General features: G+C 31.8%; 1 protein-coding gene and 1 long non-coding RNA gene across 2 annotated transcripts in view; both read left to right on the top strand.

The window, feature by feature from the left end:
- Positions 1-22,220, top strand: part of LOC134723456 (uncharacterized) — a 78,883-nt gene that overhangs the window by 25,311 nt on the left and 31,352 nt on the right. The window lies entirely within an intron of this gene.
- On the top strand, positions 12,590-16,674 carry LOC134723454 (uncharacterized). Its single transcript, XR_010108073.1, has 3 exons — positions 12,590-12,814; positions 14,813-15,019; positions 16,397-16,674. It is a non-coding gene; the product is annotated as an uncharacterized LOC134723454 (long non-coding RNA).

Genomic DNA, 22,220 nt, shown 5'->3' with positions numbered 1-22,220 from the left:
TCTAATATAAAACTGCGTAGGTTCATATCGTTTGATTCAACGTTTGTTTGGTTATTTTTTAAGGATCGTTGTAAAATTATATCTAAATCTTTGTTAAAATACGATTTTAAATTGTTGAATTCTTGCTATTTCATAATTTTGTCAAAGACTACTTTTTAAAGTTTTAAATTTTACAGAAAAAATGAATATTCCATTTTGATTTGAAGAAAATCTTTTTGAACTGTCATGACATGGTGTTGCAAAGCTGATTACAGGTAACTATAACATACAGTAATTTTCCATTACGACAGTGCGTGTATTCTCGGGTGTGTATAACGTATAGTTGTCTAGATAACATCCTGTCTACGTGTAATACAGATTGATGACATTATACAACATTTCTTTGGTTAAATGTGATAAAATTAAGGTATCTGTGTCCATTCCCTATTTCAACCCACTAATTTTTCGAAGAAAAAAAATCCAAAAAAAAATTATATGAAATTAAGAACAAAAGTAGCAAATATAAACTTCAGTAATTGCGCATTGAGTAAACATAATTTCAATATTGCATGAACAAATCCGTGAGAAAACGTATATATACATGTATGAATAAAGATGTGTTTAAAAAGACCTATTGGCTTTATTTCACACTAGGACCTAAGATAACTAGAACTAAGCAATGGTTGATCCAGAAATTTTCATAAGTGGGGACTCATTGACTGCCTTAGAGGGGTCACGTCCAGTCATGCTTCCGTGATTCCCTATATAATCTACCATTTGTTTCCCAAGATTTAGGAGGGGGGCTGGTACACTCATATATATATAAATATATCTCTGCGGCGGAGCCAGCCATTTGAAAAGGAGGGGGTCCCAATCCAGGACAAAAGGGGGTGGTTCCAACCATATGTCCCCATTCAAATGCATTGATCGTTCAAAAAAGGGGTTTTTCCAACCCCAGAACCCCCCCCCCCCCCCTGGATCCGCCACTGATACCTAGTATGCATATAATTAAGAATGTAGGACAGAAAGTCACAGGACAAAAAGTCACAGACAAAAAGTCACAGGACAAAAAGTCACAATTTAGTTTTTAGAATATTTTTCTTTAAGCAAGAGAAAATAATTTAAAAAATAAAAGTTTTGTTTTTTTCTTGAAGTGTTAAACTTAAAGCAACTTTGTAATTAAAAATTATTCAATAAATATCAATAATGATCAAATAATTGTTATGAAAACAAGATGTCATCATGACATGGTACTTAAATGGCTTCATGGTGCCAAGAAATATCATTTTTGAATGATTAAAATTTACTATTGTTTTATTTAACCAAGGAGGTTATATATAACCTCCTTGATTTAACAAAGCTTATGAACAATGTCCTACACTTCAAAATGAATAGATGTAATAAAAAGATAATATTTCAAGATCTTTCTTTTAAATATTCAAACAATTGTCGAAGGATTAATTGTGACTTTTTGTCCTGTGACTTTTTGTCCTATCTAATTTGTGACTTTATGTCCTGTGACTTTTTGTCCTGTGACTTTCTGTCCGTTTACCATAATTAAGAACAGCTTTGAATATATGCGTATAAAATAATGGTACGTTTAAAAACCGTTCAGGATCTCCTGGTTGCACACGGGACGTTAATTAACTTAGAACATGAATATATAATAGTAAGAGTTAAGGGTATACATTCGATAACTAACATATTTTATAATTTTTGTTTTTTGATAAAATCAGAGACATATAATACATGTATTGAGACATATATAATACATGTGTCTCTGAAAAATCAAACCATCTTTAAAGAAGTTATTTCAATTTGAATCGACTGTCTTTTGCATTAGAATTCCAAAACGTTAATGTTATTTACAAATGCCAAAACTTGCAAGAAAGAAACATTTATATTCGGTGATTTTTACACTAAACGTTTTCGTAATTTGTTTTAAAAATATTAAAAAGTACATGTACATCGTTTTTTCAAGATTTGTATAGTAACTGGTTTAATTAAGTCCCCTTGATAAAATTTAAATTGCGAGACGCTAATTAATAAACTATGATCTATCTATCGGCATGCGTCGTTATTTGGGATACGTCACGGATGACCGATGGTCATATTCAATACGATATACCAATCATCATTTGAATTTGGTCAATTGATCTTTAATAATTATAACTCGAATAATTCAAGCCCTTTCCGTGTCCGATTTTCTCCCACACGAGTAGCCTTCGTAGATCAGCGGAATATAACGACTGAATTATTCGGGTTATAATAATTAGGACTAATTGGTGATGGCAGAGAATAAGTCGCTGGTGATGGTTAAAAACATATAGAAGTAAACTTTGCAAAAAAAAAGGTTTCCTTGGAAAAAATTATGAAAATATATGAATATGCTAAATAATTTGTTTTCCGAAATAATAATTAAAGACGTTTAGAAATAACAAATTTTCACAGTTGTGAAATTTTCGATTCAAGTTACATTTGAAAACGTTGAAAAATATAGATCTTATTATATGTACAATGTGGGCCGCTTGGAGATCAACTTGTGAAACCCTGCATAATTAGGGTTTGTCTACTTTCTTCTTTTTATATTAATTGCCAAACATTCTATAATCAAGGATTTGTACAAGGCCTTGTTATAGTGAATATTATCGCCAATATCACCATAATTACAAAGAGAACAGATACAATATTCTCCTAAAGAGTTTGCCATCTAACAATTCAAAATGAAATGTTGAGTCGAAACTGAGGTACCAAATCTTTAAAAAGAATCACTATTTTAGTCGAAATTAAACTGTTTATATTCTTTTTTTCAAAACTCCTGAAATAATTTAACATTATCTATAGAGAGCTTACATATGCAAATCTGTTTAGAAGTATGTGAGCGTAAATAAAATTTGTTTATTACCCCCCCCCCCTTTTCCTTCTATAAAATTTAATTGCAAACGATTTTCTTTCTTAATTTGTGTTTTCTCATTAACTGGGGTTCATACTGTCAAAAAACAAAAATGTCTCCTTGTGTAAAAGTTATTGATAAAAAAAATTGAAGCTTCCAGAAGAATAACGGTACGTCTAAACACCGCTTGAAGAACCTCCTGATTGCACTCATGACATACAAAGTGCACTCAGGACCCTTTATAGTCATCGCACACAGGATGGATGCATATATTCTTTATACGCTTCTTATTTTAGAGTTAAATTTGGTAGAATTTGAAATCGAACTTAGATAGATATGTTACATTTGTAATTCTTAGAAATAATAAGGGCACGTGTCACTGATTACACAACTACTGAGCCATGAATTATCCAATCAACAAAATTAATTGGATTATCTTTATTGTTGTTTTATATATTGCGTTGTTAGAACAGTGTGACCATGCGGGAAGTAATATTGTGACGTTTAGAATGAATATCACGATGTTTTAAGATTTTCGTCTTTTATTAAAATTTCGTTCCATAAATTTTAAAGTTTTATTCTTAATTTTATTATCATGTCCTGGACCAGTAATTAATTCTTTGCACGAGTTTGAAAATGGAAATTAATGTTCATACTTTAAATGAATTTATATTAATTAAAGTTTTGTATATGGAATCCGTTCTTAACGGTAAAAGCCAGAGTCTCTGGGTAAAAGCCGTACTTTTCTAATTTTTATCGAACTTGTCCAGGAATTTTATTTTTGAGTTGTACCAATCTAATTGAAATGTTGATCTCTGATTACGTTATACTGCATATGAGATCTAACAACTATCAATAGAGGTTTCGCTTTTGTAACCTTTTTTTGACCCTAGAAAGTATTTATATTGACCAATCAAAATCGTCCTAATGAAAGGGCTTCAAAAGAATGTTTGAAGATGGCGACGAAGGATGAAAGAGGATTTGGAAAACGAATAAACAGATATTTTGCCTCATCACAAAGTTTAAGGGGTAAATTGTGAGCAAAGTCAAAGTTTGCATGTATTTTGAAGCACAGAGATTGTATAGTCATGCTTCCTACGGGCAAAGGAAAGAGTTTTTAAGTAAATTTTCTTACTTAATTTAACATTTTAAAAGTCACTTGAAACTGGAGATACACCTATAATTTTCAGGAGTGGAAACATGCTAATGTAGCCCCAGACTTCAAAATGGTGGAAAAATACAAACCTGTAAACTACAGGCCAATATCTTTAACCTGCATACGTTGCAAGCTCATGGAGCATCCCAGACAAAGGTACAAGCCCCCACCCATTAAAATGCCAAAAATAACAATCACTGAAGCAGGTATTACTAAATTACATGCCAACATGATAATGTAGCCCCAGCTTTCAAAAAGGGGGAAAAATACAAACCCGTAAACTACAGGCCAATATCTTTAACCTGCATATGTTGCAAGCTAATGGAACATATATTTATCAGAGGGGGGCAGGGGGCCGGGCCCCCCCTTTTGGGGAAAAAATTTGGTTGCATATATAGGGATCACTGGAGCAGGCCCCCTCTTAGGTCAGTCAGTGGGCCACCACTAATGAAAATTTCTAGATCTGCCACTAATTATTACAAGTAACATCATGTCTCACCTTGAAAAACATCACATATTATATGATCTTCAGTCTGGCTTCAGAAAATCAAGGTCATGTGAAACACAATTAATAGACTTCATTCACGAACTAGCACGATCAAAATCAAATAATAGTAACACACAAATTGACTTAATCATAATGGACTTCGCTAAAGCGTTCGACAAAGTTTCACATCGTCACCTCCTTTACAAACTCAAATTCTATGGTATTGAAAATAACACACTTAATTGGATTCAGGCATTTTTACAGGACAGAATACAAACAGTAGTCATTAATGGCATTTTCTTCACCTCTGTACCAGTAACATTTGGTGAACCACAAGAAACAGTATTGGGCCCAATACTGTTTTTTATCTTTATAAATGACTTACCGAAATATCTAGAACACAGTACACAGGCACATACACAAATTATGTGGCGGGGTTAAACATGTTAGCTGGATCCCAACCCTCTCCTTAACCTGGGACAGTGGTATAACAGTCATGTGACAGTACAACATAAGATCAATCTATATAAATCAGTTGAAAAATGCTTAACTCATCAGATAGATAAAAAATACAAGTAGAACAAGTAAAAATAGCTTAGTAACTAAATTCAGGTTTGTGTGCAGGTCCTGCTGACTTACCTATGGGGAGGGGGCTCCAGACATGCTCAGTGATTCGCTATAAAAATATGATTGCCAATGAGACAACTCTCCACAAGAGCTAAAATTACATAGAAGTTAAAATCTCTCTCAATTCATATGTGTACATTGTAACTACAATGTATATATACACTCCATTCTGAAAACCCAAATCAAGACTAAGGTTGGTAAATTTAACAAAGGTGGATGCAGAGAAGTTAAGAAAGGGGAATGATCAACACTGTTGTGTCAGTGCGCCATTAATGGCTTGTTATTGCACATATACTTGTACATAATATGTACATGTAAACTTACAAATTTTATTTATTTTGGAAAATGTTGAGTTGTCATGTTCCCATAAACAGCTTATTGTACAACTTGTTATGGAAATTTTTGCCTGTCATACATGTACATAGTCAACAATATAAATTACAAATTTTGGGATGATTATCAGCTTTTCAACAAATTATTTTTGGACATTTACATATATAAATGTAACACAATTATATGGGATTAATGAAGACCAATTATAAAACTCTTTAATTTCAGGTTAGTGTCTGATCAAACAGTAGTTTGGACTCCAGTCTGAAAAACCCTAGATTCTGACAATGTTTCTTTCAATATGTGACTGGGCCAAACAAATAACATGGTGGAGGGAACTCTTAAAACACACAGACAGTGACACAGAAAAAGCCACTACAAGCATCTGACGATGAATCTGAGAATGGCACTACAGATATAGGTTGTGAACCAGCTCTAGAGTTTCAACATACAGATCTTAGCCTATGGTACATGTATTGTATGTATAATGTATGATATAATACTTTAAATTTATGATCATGATGATAAAGACAAAAAAAGTATCTGGATAGACTTTTAGTTTATTGTCTATTTATTTCATTTATATCTTAAGTTTGTTCTCAAATACATTTTTGATATATATATACCAAAAATTATGTATCACAATATCAACTGTCAATTTCATTAATGATTGAATGAATTAAATTTTCTGTCTTTTTTTGTTTTACAGAATTCTGTCATAAATTATTATTAGATGTGAATTGATGTGCTGAAAACATGGAAAATAAACTTGACCATAAATCATTCTCAAGATGGTTATTCAGTTGTCAAACTGCTTCTTAATAAACAGTTTGCAATTGTAATTAATTATTTTGAATGAGTTAATTTACATCATGTACTGCTGCTGAAAGTTGCTGGATCGTCATAGTCCTGAAGTATGGAAATGGAATAAAAATGTTATATTGCAGCTGGTCTGTTTTAGTCTTCAATAGGATCATGGTATGTTATATAAAAAAGAAGATGTGGTATGATTGCCAATGAGACAACTCTCCACAAGAGACCAAAATGACACAGAAATTAACAAATTATGACTATAGGACTAAGGTCACAGTACGGCCTTCAACAATGAGCAAAGCCCATGTATACATGGTATATATATATATATAATTATAAATACTTTCCAATATTATGATATCTAAAGAATGTTCCTAAACATGTAATTATTTTTTTTTAAGTCATTTGTAATTACACAATGTTACATGGCCATACATAACAAAATTTCCAATCATACATGGGGATTTACTACATTGAAGAATAGGTCCATCCAATGAAATGATCTGAAAAATAATTACTGTTATACTTTCATACATTTGACGTGAAACTGTACTTATGTATCCCGTCATACTTTGAACCACAGAATTATTTTATCTATTATTATTACTTCTACTGTTAAGTATGTTTTTTGTTATATCTACTTTACGTGACTCTGCATTTATGTATGCCGTCAATTGAGCGACAAAATTATTTTTATGATTACCTGTGTGAATTTCAAGCGCACAATTTTACACCAGAACTGAAAACCTTCTATCCTTTACGGGTAGACTTTACATAGATAAATTAAGTCGTATAAGAAAAGCAATATGAGTATGTTAAATTTGATGTATGCCTTTTTGTGCTTCTTCGTTACATTTGTTGTTTTTTTACTATAGTGATATTAAGATAACACAATATTGACTGTTGTACCCCTATTTTTGACATTTTTACTCTTTGAGTATGTTTGTTTTGTTCATGCATTGTTGTTCATGCATTGTTGACAATGTAATGGAATTTAATGCGATTGTCATACAAGTGAGAGGTTTAGCTAGCTATAGAACCAGGTTCAATCCACCATTTTCTACATTAGAAACTGCCTGTACCAAGTCAGGAATATGACAGTTGTTATCCATTTGTTTGATGTGTTTGGACTTTTGATTTTTGATTTTCCTTTTTGAATTTTCCTCGGAGTTCAGTATTTTTGTGTTTTTACTTTTTTTCATACATCATTAATTACAAGGAGAAAGTACTTATGCTTATATATTCCAGACCATATAAGTATTTGGATTGTACGTGTACGGTCCAGTACGAGTATACTCATATGATCTAGTAAGAGCTTGACCATACATGTATTTGGAACATATGGGTTTATTTTAGACACATATTCATCAAAATACTTTTATTGAGTATTTCTTATTAATATAAGACAGTTAAAGGAATAAAGTGGAAAACATTACATCAATTGAAATTGAATAATTCTATATTTAATTGTCTGTTTCAATCTTATTTTAGCATTCTCGTCCCTGGTGACACTTGCTGACGGAAGGAAAATCATATTTCTTACATTTACATGTTTTGTTCATGCCTGTTCCTTTGCATTTGCACCCATGCTTGTTTTGCAGCAGCATGCAATGAAATTCCTTTTGTTTTACAAATTACATTTTCAATTTTGTATGTCAAAAGTTCTATTGCACTCATAACCTAACAATATGCCAAATAATAGTTTGTATAGAATTGCATCCTTAATAATAATATCAGCAACCCTACATCCAGAGTTACTCTTCTCACAATAACAAATATAAAAAAGAAGATGTGGTATGATTGCCAATGAGACGACTATCTACAAAAACTTTTTCATTCTTTGCCTACTTTTTAACACTATTTTATTATAGTTTTTAGTTTTTTTGGAACAGATTTTTATATAATTTATGTCCATTTTCTTCCGTGATATACTGTACAGGAGATTAACTTTTAAATAACATTATTTTTTTGTTTCAATTACAATTGAACTTTTTATATTAATTTAAGATTTCGGTTATGTTGAACTGTGATGTTTATACTTTTAATGATATACATGTATATGTATCGAATAAACTTGACCAACGTCTTATAATCTGGCAGACTGTAAGTGTACATTCAGACCATATGCATATTTTGAAAAAGTATTCAAATATGGATCGGACCTAACTCTTTATTATTATTTAAATGATATATATGTAAGAGTGGGAAATTTAGATATTTGTGCAACTGATTAGTGGATAAGGTACATCCTACATTTGATTTGCAAGAATTTGGATTGATCTTTTGTCAACAACAATTCATAGTAATGAGGGAATTTTTTTTTTATTTCATTTGACTTTTTAATATTTTTTGTTGTTGTTATTTGTTTGAATCCTATTAAGTATCCTGAATTTTGGTCATTGCTTTATATATGGTATAGAGGCATTTACCACATGCACATCTAGGTTGCCCAAATTTCAAAAGTGTCATAGGTTTGATATATTGGTTTTGAGACGGAACTTTTTGCCGGTAGGGGTGTGTGTCACCGAATACATGTATCAATTTTGTTTCATTATTGAACATATTGTTTTATTTGTGTTATCAGTGTTATATGTTTCACATTCATATCATATTCATGTTTCTTGACGATTGATGACAAATAGTTTTGCGCTGCATATTTTGAAACAATTTATTGCTTTGTACATTATGTTTGGTTTTACCAGAGACATATAATACATATGTATTATATGTCTCTGGTTTTACGTACTGAATATTTAAATTAGTACAATAGTAAATTAAAGCAATTCTTTATTATTTAAATTTTATTTAGGGAGCTACCATTTGATTTTTATGGGGGGGCTAGGATGAAATTTGAAAAAAATAGGCAGGACAGGAGTTTTGAGTAAAAAAAAAAGGCAGGATGAGACACTTGCAATAAAAAAAAGTCAGGACGACAATTTAGGTAAAAAAAGTCAGGATAAACTAAAAAAAAAAGGCAGGACCGAACAGAGTGAAAATTAAAAAGGCAGGACAGCGATTACAGCTAAAAAAAAAAAGGCAGGACAAAAATTTTCATCCTAGCCCCCCCATAAAAATCAAATGGTAGCTCCCTTATATATATTCAAATGGCATGAGTTGTGCATGAACTCAAAGCACATCAAAATTAACCATATATACATGTACACTAATATAAGCACTTTTCGAGATAGTCACTGGTCCATATTATACACTCAGGAAGGTGGAAGACGAAAGTCACCGCTTCAGGTACAAAATGTACTTGTAACTTTATATATTCTTTTAGCCTTGTTTAAAATGTTTCAATTAAAGTAAAGTTACTTTAGGTTTTTCAAATATATAGAATTCAGTGTGGCTTGAAAGCCACATTTTGGTATGCAAGTTAATGACAGAATAGAGCTCTGTTGCATGCAAATATTTTAGTTAAATATATTGTTCATATTTATTGGAACACAATTGTAAACTTAGTTTACAATTTTTATACTTTCAAATTAATATAATAGGGTATCTTAAAATTGGACAACTCGGTTAATGCAGAAAATGGCCCACACTTATCACCACGCCTAAAGTCGTTGTGCTTTATGGTGTCTTAATCTTCACCCTAGTCTGTGATATTGGTGTCCCATTTTTCATGCAACAATAATTTGCCCTTAAGAAACTCCAATCTCCACCACAAAACATATGCATCAATTGAACTGCCCATCTTAATTCTATACTATAATAAATGCCACACTGAGCAAACCCTGAACAGTTGATACTGCCTGATTTTGGATTCAAGCAAATGTCATACTTCTTGAAAAAAAACAAATATAAACCCCTTAAAGAAATTGGAGAGAAAAAACACCCCCCCCCCCCCCCTTGGAATAATTTCCTCCAAACTCAATGCCTGCCTTTCATTTGTAGTATGTAACCATGTTTTTTTCGAGGTTCGTAAACTCGGTAAATTGTAACAAAACCCTGCGATTGAAAGTTGGCCACGGGTTCGTTTTATCGAAAAAAAAAGGGGGGGGGGGGGGGGCTGAGCGGAACAAATTAAGATTATTCATGTCTGTTTAAGCTTCCCACTTAGAGAAACATCTCAATTGAATGTTATTTTGTAATGTTAATTCGATGTCAATGTCTACAAAACTGCTTTATTTATCGACTTTGTTTTTGAAGCGAGTAACAAACTGTCGGGCTTTATCTTTCGATGTTCTCTGGACATATCCTCATGATATAGATACGCCATATTATACATTTAGGTATCGAATGGACTGCAAAGATTTGTTAAGATTGATTCTAATTGGTTTAAAAAGTCACGTGTGAAATCCTCAGAAGTGAAACTACATATTGATAGTTGTTAGATCTCATATGCAGTATAACGTAATCAGAGATCAACATTTCAATTAGATTGGAGTTGTACGAATATTTTAAGAAATCCGTTTTTATTAAGTTTTTTTTTCTCTAATTAAAGTCGTTTTGTCCAGTTTCACAAGCCTGAAACGAATTTCAATGCGGAAATAAATTCTGAAAATGAACTTGTCGCCGTTGTTTTCGTCTCGGTTTTTTGAAAATTATGATATTTTGGGTATAATTATTTCTAAAAAATATGTAAGTTAGATTGTAGTAGCGATAAATTATAAAAAAGAAGATGTGGTATGATTGCTAATGAAACAACTATCCACAAAAGACCAAAATGACACAAACATTAAAGACTATTTCGAAGACAGTTTATTGACACGAAATCCGTTCAAACCACGACTAAGTCTTCGTGCACAGATTTCCGTTGAGAGAGAGAGAGAGAGAGAGAGAGAGAGAGAGAGAGAGAGAGAGAGAGAGAGAGAGAGAGAGAGAGAGAGAGAGAGAGAGCACCAGGACTGCATAAAGGATAACACAACAAATTAATTTACCCGTCATCATGAAAAATCATCGAATGAGATATATATTTCATTTTTTCTATATGCAAATTCATGTTAAAGGTAAAACTGAGCTAAACAATACAATTCCTAAAAAACAATAAAGATAATCCAATCAATTTTGTTGATTGGATAATTCATGGCTCAGTAGTTGTGTAATCAGTGACACGTCCCCTTATTATTTTATAAGAATTAACATATCTATCTAAGTTCGATTCAGGCGCGGATCCAGAGGGGGGAGGGGCTTTCCGGGGAGTTAGAACCCCCCCTTTTTTGACCGATCAATGCATTTGAATGGGGACATGTAGTTGAACCCCCCCCCTTTTTTTGTCCTGGGTTAGGACCCCCCCTTTAAAATGTCTGGATCCGCCCCTGCGATTTCAACTTCTACCAAAATTTAACTCTAAAATAAGAAGCGTATAACGAATATAAACATCCATCATGTGTGCAGATATGATTACGGTAATGGGTCCTGAGTGCACTTTGTATGTCCTGAGTGCACTCAGGAGGTCCTTGGCGGTTGTTTAGACGTACCCGAAGAATAAATCATTTCCTGAACCTAAAATACATTTATCTGTAGAGAAAATTCTCGTAAAACATTCTCTCATATATTTAAACAATTCATTGTAAAATAATGAATTCAACGTCGGACTTTCTGTCTGTTTACTAATACTTTTCTTGTTCAGTTTAGTTTATACCCATAATAGATGAACGGAAATAAGTACTTTTTTTTAGGAAAATTTACAACTAGATGAACGGAATTAAGTACTTTTTAGGAAAATTTACAACTCAAATTTTCAAAAACTAAATTCTACACTTTTTACCTGGATGTTTTTCTCTGTCTCGAAGCCGCAACCGTTGACCCCTTATCAAACGTAGCGACCAACACCTCACATGACGTATTCTCGATGTTGAGGTATTGACAATATACAATCACATTTATCAATATACAGCAAGTAAGTAATTTGGTGTTGAATGCCAGTAGATCACAATTTGTTAATTGAACTTTACCTGTTTAAGGGGCACTAGCTGCCAAATTTATGTTCTTCGTCGATTTTTATTTAAATTCACATAACGTGTATGTAGTGTTGAATTGTTTATTTTAAATGTTTCGCACAATCTTGGCTGATATGCATATAACCATTATATTTCATGACACTGCATGAAAAAGAAATTGACTTATCGCATAATACCAGAACCAGAGACATATATAGCCTATTGTATCTAATATCTCTGCCAGAACTAAAAAATAAACTACAGTAAGTCCACATAACGTTACATATATTAAGAGGGTATGGATGTGAATTAACAGAATAGAGAACAAAGGACAAAGAAAAAAAGGAATAAAGTATAATGAAAGAAAGAGATTAATGTTGAAAAAGTGTAAGTTATTAAAAATATAACTAAAAAAAGAAGACAGAAAAAAGACACCTCTCCGAGACGAGCCTTACATGCACTGTTATTACCCAAGGTTAATTTTACGGCGGCTCATTTTATTTTGGCTTAGAAATAAACATAATTGACAAGTTTCCTTCCCCTGCATTCTCGATCCCACATGTAAATAGCACGGTCATTTCAAAAAGACATTGATACATCATTACAACACTTGCCGTCAGTATTTGAATATATTGATTAAGAAGGTATAGAAGATTTATGCACGCACACTATAATCCACCACTGGCCTAAATAGTTAGTCCGCAAACAACGAGGGTCATAAAAACCCAGCACTTTGAACACAGCCACCGGCATGCATGGTGTGAATCTGAAAGCTTCCTACTATCCATTTCTACCCATAGAAAACTTTTGCCTTTCATTTATCAACAATGAAATATGTTGATATTAATGGTATATAAGAATTATTGGGGAATTCACACCATTCCTACTGTAAGTGATAAAACTAAATTTATATCAGGGTGATTGAAATGAGGAAAATAAAGGGGGGATCAGGAGTTCAGGGCCCCCTGTTTGGGAAAAGAATTAGTTGATTATATATGGAATCACCGAGTCATGGCAGGAGCAGGACCCTCTTAGGCAGTCAGTGGGCCCCACTTATGAAAAATTCTGGATCCACCACTGTGGTCATGGTGGTCTTCAGTTGTATTATCTTTTAAAAAAAAAATTACACCTGTATAGTGTATTTTCTTTTATAGTGTAAATCAAGGGAAAATACTGTGAACTATCTGTGCATTGGGGCCCCTTTCAATTTGAGAATATGCTATTATCTTGTAAAAGGTCCACGCAGCGACCAAGAATAAAAAAAATAGCGAGTGAGAGATTTAATTTCAATTAGATTGCCCTAAACCATATATATTCTTGAATGGGACGATAAAACAAATCAAATGAAATTAAAAGGAGGTCTTAGGGGGTTACCCCACCCTGTTCAATTTGAGAATGTGCTATTATCTTGTGAACGATCCAGATCCCCACCCCTAAATCATATATATTCTTGTCGGGGACAATAAAATTAATAATGAAATAAAATAAAAGTGAAGTCCCACCCCCTCTAGTTTGAAAACTTGTAAACAGGCAACATCACCACCCCTTAACCATATTTATATATTCTTGTATAGAACAATAAAACAAATCAAAGGAAATATAGGGAGAGTCCATGGGGTTCACCCCACCCCCACATGTTTGAGAAACTTTTAAATGGTTGAGATCCCCTGTCATCCAGTGGTTAGGTGAAAAAATTTCAGGATCCCTGATCACCACCCTCAAACCATATATATTCTTGTATGAGACTATTAAACAAATCAAATGAATATAGGACCATCCCCTTTGTCTTGGGTTGGGACCCCCCCCCCTTTTTAAAATGTCTGGATCCGCCCCTGCATACCATCTAGCTAGCTATAAAGGCTTTAAAAATATGAAATCAAACAAGGAAATTAACAGTGTAGGCAACTGTTTTGAATTTAAAAAAAAGTCTTTTACATTACATATATAAAAATGTTAAATTTTTTGTCCATTTATTTTTGCTTATCGTATTTTCAATAATGGACAAAATTGCATGATTGAATATTGTAATTTAAGAAAAATCAGCATACATGATATAAAATGGGAAGTGGAAACTGGGAATTTGACAAAGAGACAACAACCCAATCAAAGAGCAGACAACGGCCGAAGGTCACCTATGGGTCTTCAATGCAGTGAGAAAAATTCGGCACTGGTCTTCAGCTCATACATATGTATCAGGAATGAAAACGAAATACAGCTTTCAGTTGTATTAATAAAAACCTCACAATAAGTTCTGAATATCAGAATATACAGTTTTGCAAGATTCTCTCAAAATGTAGACATAGAGCTAAAAAACTGTCAGCATGGTCAGTGACTGAAAAATTAATCATGCTTACATTAAAGTCCATGGAGTCTATCTTAATATGCATACTCTCGTACAAAGGAATATAAGTATGCAATAGACATCAAGTTTTCAAAAATAAGAGTATCTATGCCATTAATTTACAAGATCTTAATCAAGTAATAATTTCGGTTTGTTTAAATATTTCAGAGGTTAGTATGACCTCCTCTTTGGTGATGATGTGTTCGTTTTAAAGTTGTGAAATTATTTGTACATGTACCAACAAAAATAAAAACACATTTAGTCAATCTAGGATTATGTTTTTATCATTTTTTATGTTTAGGTTGTCAGCAAGATGAAAAGGACAAGTATGCAGTTCAAAATTCAAAATGTGGATAAGTTGAGGTTCTAGGTCTTACCTTTGCAGATTTTCATATTTTGCATGAATGAATTCAAAGGTTATATGATCATGATGATGGACAGCAGAGAAAGAAAAAACAACTTTTCAATAATCCTGCTCCTGGATAAATGTAAAACATCTTGTTTTTCGGTAAGTTTTATGCTCTGTTTTGATAGTGTTAGTGCATTCATCTTTCCAGTCTTTCCTCTAAATTGTAAGTTTTTGGTGACCATGAATTTCAGTAAGTAACTTGTGGATTTACATGTATATACTCAAAATTTAGTACTAATAATAATGGGATTTTAGCATGACATCCTGCCAAATGCTTGTTAATCATGTTTATGTTCCAGAACATACAAGTATTTGGACTGTACGCATACAGTCTGCCCAATTTTAAGAAGTTGGTCAAGTTTATTACAAACAAATGTACAGTACAGATCAACATAACTGAAATCTTTAATAGAATAATACAAAAAGTTTAATTGCAGTTAAAATAAAAACACAGGTTTGGTCGAGCTGGTACCAGACAGGTATACTTAAATGGTCTGACTGTACACATATGGTGAGACTGTAAGTTCTGGACCGTAAAAGTAAGATCCGAATACTGATATGGTCTGGAACATTTATACATGTCTTAAAATTAATATCAAACACATTGTTGTTTTTGAACTTGGTAATAAGTTATTTGATAGAACTATAATGTTTTGGGATATCAAAATCAAAAATATCCCATTTTTACTTTTAATAAAGAAGAAGATTATTGATGTATGTTTAAATGTATATTAAAATGAGACAGCAAGCCAACAACACAAAAAATAAGGATAAAACATACATATTTTTTTTGTATCAATGTTATAATTTCCAATATGTTCAAAGAGTTCAAGGTATTTTTTCATTGAAATAAAACACAAATTGAAATCTGACTGACCTTCAAAAGCTTAAAGAAATATTGTTTCTGTTGTCTGAATTTTTTATAATATATTGCAAATTCTTGTGAATAATGGAATGTTATTATAGTTGTCTAAAGTTTTAACATTGATCTTTATACTGTAAATTCATAAATTATTGCGTGCATTTATTATTGCGATTCTGTCATTTTAGACTTAAATGCGATTTTAAATTTTACGATTTTGAGAAAAATCCTGTTTAATCCATATAAATTATTTCATAATGCGAGTTTAAATTATTGTGTCTACAACTCTGTTGCATTTTTCACAATAAAAAAAACTCGCATTAATTCCGAATTTACAGTATATATATATATATTATGTATATAACTTGGGAAAATACCCAAATCTTATAAAGAAGAATATTAGAATAGGAAGATGTGGTATATTGCTAATTTGACAACCCTCCATCAGAGACCAAAGGATGTAGGCCGTTAGCAACTGATGACACTGGACAACCTTTAACAATCAGTAAAATCCATACCACATAGCTATTTTTATTGAAAATCATATTATTGCTACATGTAGGTTTACAATTTTGTATAATCCATTACTTAAGATTTTATTGGTTCTTTTTCAGAAGGATTGAAATTCACCACCTAGAATAAATGGAGAAAACATAGAAACAAGACCAGAATAAATTCAAAGACAAAAGTTGGATCAGTTATTATTTTCATCACTCAGTCAATGATTTGAAGTTCTTTTAAATTCAAAAAAATATTGAAACCACAATAATGTCAAAGTTCTGTGCCGAATGTCCAAAAAGTGGACTATACCATCAAACAATGCTGGATGATAAGAAACTATTAATGTTTTGTGTTGAGAGATATTGTGAAAAAAAATAGATTTACTTAAATAGCTACTAGTATGTATGTTAAGCCTAACAATAGAGTTTTTATTGATTTCAAATGGCAAATAATTGTGTTTCAAGAAAGTATTCTATAATTCATGAATAAACATATATTGATACTTACATTATCTGCTAAAAGTTTAGTTTTGAACAGTTAAAGAACAATATGCTAATTTAACATTTCCCAAGAAAAAAAGATATTCAATTAAAAAGATTCATCTTATAATAATTTACTACCAAATAGAATACATTGTAACATACACATTACTGTTTATTTATATCTATATATTTACAATTAAAATCCCATAGGATTTTAATTTGTCCCATGGGATATTAAAAATCCCATGGGATAATAAAAATCCCATGGGATTTTTTTTTGTCCCATGGGATAAAAAATATCCCATGGGACTACAATAATCCCATGGGACAAAAAAAAATCCCATGGGATTTAACCAAAATCCCATGGGATAATGGTAAATCCCATGGGATTTTGCCCTGTCCCATGGGATATTGAAAATCCCATGTTTTTATAATTCAAATTGCAAAATAAATATGAAAGTAACTGTAGAAAACCAATGAAATTATTGAATCCCATGTAATTCTGCACATTTTGGTTATATACATGATATTGTAGCTCTTGTTTGAGGCGGCGGCGGATTTGCAAATGAGTGTTTTGCAAATTAAAAGTGTCCAGTGTTATAAAACAAAAAAAAATAACTTGTAAATGCTATGATTTTATGATTATAAAGTTCTTGATATAGAAAACAATAACTATGCTTGGAAGTTACAAATGTATGCAAAAATCAGATGTTAGCAGTCATCTCTACAACATTTTAAGTGAATTTATATCTCAGACTGGTATCTGCATACATACAACTATTGCAAATATGGCTTTGTTTGAACACTTCTAGTATATATATTAGCTAAATTGTGTCAGATATATGGTTACAGATGATACTGTTGTGACAAGAATTCTAAATTGACCAATTGAGGCAGAAAATATGTTCCTTAATTGACAAATAGGCATACAGTATTGAGTAAGATGTGGACTGGAGACAGAGGCTAGATTGAATACTTTATATAATCTTGAATGTTGTAATTATTGACTGCTAAACATTACATTTATAGTATTCTGATATGCTTTCAATATGTTAAATAAAACAGTTTTAAACAGAATCTAGGCATTTTTTATCAAAAATATGCAAATAGGGTAAGCTGGCAATAATTAAAGTCTTGTTTTCAAATTCTTTAAACAATTGAAACAGGGGAGGGGGTATAAAATGTATAGTAAAGAAAATTTTTGAGTATACACAGTGATTTGTTTTTAAAAGACTATAATTCTTATAATGAGTAGTAATGCGAGAATAACTGATTTTAGACAGTTTTCTATTTGAATAAATGTCTGTATAGGTTGCACTTTGTAAATACAGCTTTAAATTTTCTCAAAACACGCCTCTTTTGGGGATATCTTGAATATTCCTAGAAAATTTACTTTGTTTACATACTGGTTCCCAGTTATGCTCTCTGTGTTCCATCTCACAGAGACATAACTTGGGAATGTTACCAGTAAATAAACATGTGCATATTGTTTACATTAAAATTTGTGGTAACCTTTCATTTGACGGGTAGGGGTAGTTAAGAACATTATTGTTAGTTTGAACTCTGAGAAGTTCAGAGCATATAAACGTTGAAAATATCCCGCACAGCCCTATATTTTGACCTTTGAAAAAAAATGTGATGCATATTAACTTTCAATTCTAGAAAAAGATGTTTTTCAAAACTTCATAGTAAAAGTGGCATAGTTGTAGCCGTAAAAGGAGTTCCTATAGGAAATTGCATTGTCAATATTTAACGAAATGCAACCTCAATGGGTAAAAAACCCTTAAACTTACCACATATAATTTTTAACTTAAGTTTAAGTTGTTCGTGAGTATTAATAAAACGTATAAATTAATCCGGACAATTGATCAACCAGCTTCAACGGTCTTCATCAATAAGGTTACAGGTCAATGATCATAAAGTTTTAATCTTTAGAAACAAAACCGGACAAAACTGTACGCTTTCCGTAATCATGAAACAATATAGTTTGTAAAATGTATGTAATAACCATGAACTCTAAAACTAACAAACTATCTATAAATATGAATTCACTAAATAAATTCCCTGGTTATCCAGTGACTAATTTACAGGGCCAACTGCTGTAGGTCGAGTAATTCGTAACAACAGCAAAGACACGTGCAATAAAGATATTATTTTTTATAAAAAAAAAAAAAAAAAACCTTAAAAAAAATTGGACTCGCTCCGCTCGGCAATACACGTTTCCTAATATTTAAAAAAAAAGGCTAGATACAACCAAACTTTAAAGCAGATTCCAACAAGTATGAAGCTACAGGTAGATTCTTTGGTTAGTTTCTTTGCTAGCTCAACCATGAAATGATTTATTATCTTAAAATTGGTCAATGGGAGGAGCATAGCACCAATTCATCATCCAATGAAAACACTCATATCAATGGCCTATTTATAATATGTATTTTTCATACAAACAGATTTACCTAAACAACTTTGCAAATTGAATTTCATTTCCTATATAGTCTTCGATTGAATTAAAAAAATCTTTGTATTACAATAAATAAGAAGCGGAGTTACGTTTTATATTTTGTTCAAGCAGGATGTACCCTAGGCTTGTGTTGATTCAATGTTAAGGTCAAGGAACAGTAAATGGGCTATGTCGTAGATTTTCCTAAAAAATTGCTTACAACCTTGTCTCGTTGAACTACTACTAAAAATCGAAAAAATAATACATTTATCTCTTTTATTTTCTGAAAAGCTGCAGATTGATTTCTCTCTATATAGGTGAACATTTGTATAGAAAGCACATAAAATCGGCGAAAAACCTTCTAAAATTTGTCTTTAAATCGCCAAATCTCTATTTCTACTCCATAGATTTTTCTTGAAAAACTATATATTGTTGACACATACATTTCTGTTTTAATGATACAAAATAATCATAGGGTCACCGACTTCGTTTTTTGTCTAATAATCAACTTGTTACCTTTTTGGTAGGGAAAAGCGTCAAAATTCAACGTTTTACGGCCCGCAGCGCGATAACGTTACGATTATTTCGACGTTTTGTTGGATTTTTTCACAAAGAACGCAACTTTGAATGATCTATACCGTAAAATCGAAGTCGGTGACCCTATCTTTATTTTGCATCATTATAACGGAAATCTATGTATCAACAACATATAGTTTTTTTACGAAAAATCTATGGAGTAGAATAAGAGATTTGGCGATTTAAAGACAATTTTTAGAAGGGTTTTCGCCGATTTTATGTGCTTTCTATACAAATGTTCACCCATTTTGTAAGAATTCAATCAGTAATATTTCAAATGATAATTGAGATAAATGCATTATTATTTCGATTTTCAGTTGAAGTTCATCGAGCCAGAGCTGCATGCCAAATTTTACTGAAATCTAAGACATAGCCCATTTACTGTTACTTGACCTTAAAGCAATAGAACTTTTATAGAAAATCCACAGCATTTCCCCTTGTACTCTCATAGTTGGCAATTTGGTAATTGATATATGGAGGATATTGCAAGCAGTGTTCGTTCATTTTTTTACATAAATAAGGCCGTTAGTTTTCTCATTTGAATTGTTTTACATTGTCTTATCGGGGCCTTTTATAGCTGACTACGCGGTATGGGCTTTGCTCATTGTTGAAGGCCGTACGGTGACCTATAGTTGTTAATGTTTGTGTCATTTTGGTCTTTTGTGGATAGTTGTCTCATTGGCAATCATACCACATCTTCTTTTTTTATATTAGCAATGATTACTTTAAAACAAGTTTTTAGCAGTAGGGTGTGCTCGACTTTCGTGACTTTTTTTTAATTTAAAGGTTGTTTAGGACTTCGTGCAAAAAATAAACGCTAGCACATCAAAGAAAATCAAGTGAGTAATTCCAGGCTTAAAATTGTATAACAAAAATATCTGTGGATTTTCTACAAAAATATTGGTTTATTTGCCACAAAATCCCGTTTTACTTTTAAATGCAATGAAACTATAAATAATAATGCTTTCTCGAAGTTTCCACTTTGTATATGTACAAAATGGCCCTACTGTATTTGTCGTTACCTTTGCTTTTTTATACTATTTGAAAATTTCGTAATTCAAAGGCTACAGAAGGGGTCATAAATTAAGAAATAATTCCTTCATGTCATGCTCTATGCTCATTTTAACATGGGTAGGCATTATATTTGTCGATATTTTACACTGAGCGTTAGCGAGGTGTAAAATGTGGTTCAATATAATGCCTACCCATGTTAAAATGAGCATAGAGCATGACATGGAGGAATTATTTCGATTCTAATAGGACAAATGTAGTATTTTTAGCGTTAGCGAGGTGTAAAATGTGGTTAAATATAATGCCTACCCATGTTAAAATGAGCATAGAGCATGACATGTCATAGAGCATAACATGGAGGAATTATTTCGATTCTAATAGGACAAATGTAGTATTTTTATAGGTTGAAGCGTAAGAACATACTGTAAAAACGTTTGGCTTTTCCTGTTTGCATTACAATTCAAATTTGATAAGTTTAAAAGCCACGAGCAGAGTAAATACATGTTGTTTTATAAAAATATATAATAAAAGTTTATGCTAGCTGCTTCAATGTATACATTTTATAGTATAACGATGGAAATTACGTTGATATACACAGTAAGTATGTGCGCATGTGTCAAACATATTTGTTATGCTCATTAGAACACGAGTTTGTTTACAAAGCGTTATAAGGACGTCATTATATAAATAACACATAGCTGAGAGGGTGATAGAGTAGATTGGTACCCCGAGAAAACATTGTCAACCGCGGCGAAGCCAAGGTTGACAATGGCTTTTCGAGGGGTTCCAATCTGTTCTATCACCCTCTCAGCTATGTGTTATTTAATTTATTATACTGAATGTCCTATCATTTTTGGCTTTCACAGATTACTTTTATTTTAAAAGTATTTTCTATGACGTCACATTCATAACAACGTTACGGGCATTAGAAAAAACAAAACAAAAGTCAAGCAAGATATTTTATTTTATTTATTTTAATAATCGACAATAAAATCTGAGTCAAAACGTAGAACCTAATTAAGCATTGTATTTAATTCCTTGATGTAAATTCAATTCATTGTTCTTTGAATTATCGATTTCTGATTAGTTTAGACGAGAGGGTAACATTAAACAAAATTGTCACCCGCTCAGCCATGTGATAGAGTAAATTGACACCCTCGTCTTAGCCAATCAAAATATGTCATTTAAACGCGAAGTATAATAAATTAGAATCTGACATTTACGCCGTGATTGTACCATTGTATCTTTATCACATAACTGAATTTATAAATGAACTGAGTAATTGATTGAAATATAATTAGCAAATCAAACACACCAATAACATGCTTGTGAATAAGATTATAATTATCAATAAATTTGAAATTGAAATTGAAAATTATTATAAACTAACTTGTGAAACTAGTTTTACAATGTTTATATTCTGTCACTGGT

Source organism: Mytilus trossulus, chromosome 6 (genome assembly GCF_036588685.1).
Source record: "Mytilus trossulus isolate FHL-02 chromosome 6, PNRI_Mtr1.1.1.hap1, whole genome shotgun sequence".
Lineage (NCBI taxonomy): Eukaryota > Metazoa > Mollusca > Bivalvia > Mytilida > Mytilidae > Mytilus > Mytilus trossulus.
Note: the sequence above shows the minus strand (reverse complement) of the source record. Positions and strands in the feature narration are given on the sequence as shown.